The sequence below is a fragment of the Littorina saxatilis genome, linkage group LG12 (genome assembly GCF_037325665.1).
Source record: "Littorina saxatilis isolate snail1 linkage group LG12, US_GU_Lsax_2.0, whole genome shotgun sequence".
Taxonomy (NCBI): Eukaryota; Metazoa; Mollusca; class Gastropoda; order Littorinimorpha; family Littorinidae; genus Littorina; species Littorina saxatilis.
Window position 1 is genome coordinate 10,689,310 of NC_090256.1, and position 2,274 is coordinate 10,691,583.

Sequence of the window (2,274 nt, forward strand, 5' to 3'; positions counted from 1 at the left end):
CACATTGTTTTAAAACCTGGCTCGTTCATAACGTGTATTGAGGTGTGTCACATTGTTTTAAAACCTGGCTCGTTCATAACGTGTATTGATGTGTGTCACATTGTTTTAAAACCTGGCTCGTTCATAACGTGTATTGATGTGTGTCACATTGTTTTAAAACCTGGCTCGTTCATAACGTGTATTGAGGTGTGTCACATTGTTTTAAAGCCTGGCTCGTTCATAACGTGTATTGAAGTGTCCTGCGTTGTTTTAAACCCTGACTCGCCCATAACGTGTCTTCAGGTATCAAGCAATGTTTAAACAAAAACTGACTTATTCATAACGTGTGTGTGGATGTCTCGCATTGTTTTAAAACCTGGCATGTTCATAACGGGTCTTGACTTGTCTCGCATTGTTTTAAAACCTGACTCGCCCATAACGTGTCTTGAGGTGTCACGCAATGTTTTAAAAAAAAACTGGCTTGTTCGTGTCTCGCATTGTTTTAAAGCCTGGCTCGTTTTTAAGTCAGGGTTTTTGCCAAACGGCGCATGACGGCCATCGCTTCTAAGAGAAAGGAAGAGAACTACATCCGTCTGTGTTCAATGTCTGTCTCCAGGGGGTCTTTTCAATGCCGGCATTACGAGGGAAAGAGATTTATTTTCCATTTGCGGGGGTTTATGTAAGCTGCAATTTCTGGCATTCGCTAGTACGGGGTGGAAGCACACTTTAGAATTGTCTGGCCATCTCGGTATGAGAGCTGGGTGAGAGAAGGAGGGGGTAGAGTCGAGAGGGTTGCAGTGACAAGTTTCGGTCAAGGACCAGGTGCGGTCTTGTATATGGCTGCAATTGTTGCTGATAATTATGAAGGACGCATTTGGGGATGAATGTTTTTACATTTAGTCAAGTTTTGACTAAATGTTTTAACATAGAGGGGGAATCGAGACGAGAGTCGTGGTGTATGTGTGTGTGTGTGTGTGTGTGTGTGTGTGTGTGTGTGTGTGTGTGTGTGTGTGTGTGTGTGTGTGTGTGTGTGTGTGTAGAGCGATGCAGACTAAACTACTGGACCGATCTTTATAAAATTTGACATGAGAGTTCCTGGGAATGATATCCCCGGAAGTTGGTTTTTTTAAACGATCCAAAAACAATGTCATCTTATTCTTCGTCATTTTCTGATTCCAAAAACATAATACATATGTTATATTTGGATTACAAAGAAACATTAAAAATTAAAAATATGAAAATTATGATTAAAATTAATTGTCCGAAATCGATTTAGAAACAATTTCATCTTATTCCTTGTCGGTCCCTGATTAAAAAAACATATATATATATATATATATGATATGTTTGGATTAAAAACAAACTCAGTACGCTAAATATAATAAAGATACAGAAACGCGTGTTATCCTGCTCAGCGCGAGCATTTACGCACTATTCTAGCTTGTCGATTTCACTGCCTTTGCCACGAGCGGTGGACTGACGAAACTACGAGTATGTGCGTTCAGATTTATTCTGTGAGTTCGAAAGCTTGACTAAATGTTGTTATTTCACCTTACGCGACTTGTTGATGTTCAGTGGTGCCACACTCGACAGCCATATAGATCGATTGAACGGTAAACAACATATGAACATTGTTTGAACACGCACCAATGCTTTCCCATTCGCACGAAAGAAAACAGTCGCGTAAGGCGAAAATACAACATTTAGTCAAGTCGCTGTCGAACTCACAGAATGAAACTGAACGCAACGCAACGCAGCAAGACCGTATACTCGTAACATCGTCAGTCCACCGCGCACGGCAAAGGCAGTGAAATTGACAGGAAGAGCGGGGTAGTACTTGCGCTGAGAAGGATAGCACGCTTTTCTGTACCTCTCTTTGTTTTAACTTTCTGAGCGTGTTTTTAATCCAAACATATCATATCTATATGTTTTTGGAATCAGGAACCGACAAGGAATAAGATGAAAGTGTTTTTAAAATTGATTTCACAAATTTTATTTTGATAATAATTTTTATATATTTAATTTTCAGAGCTTGTTTTTAATCCGAATATAAGATATTTATATATTTTTGGAATCAGCAAATGATGGAGAATAAGATGAACGTAAATTTGGATCGTTTTAGAAAAAAATATTTTTTTTTACAATTTTCAGATTTTTAATGACCAAAGTCATTAATTAATTTTTAAGCCACCAAGTTGAAATGCAATACCGAAGTCCGGGCTTCGTCGAAGACTACTTGACCAAACTTTCAACCAATTTGGTTGAACAATGAGAGCGTGACAGTGCCGCCTCAAC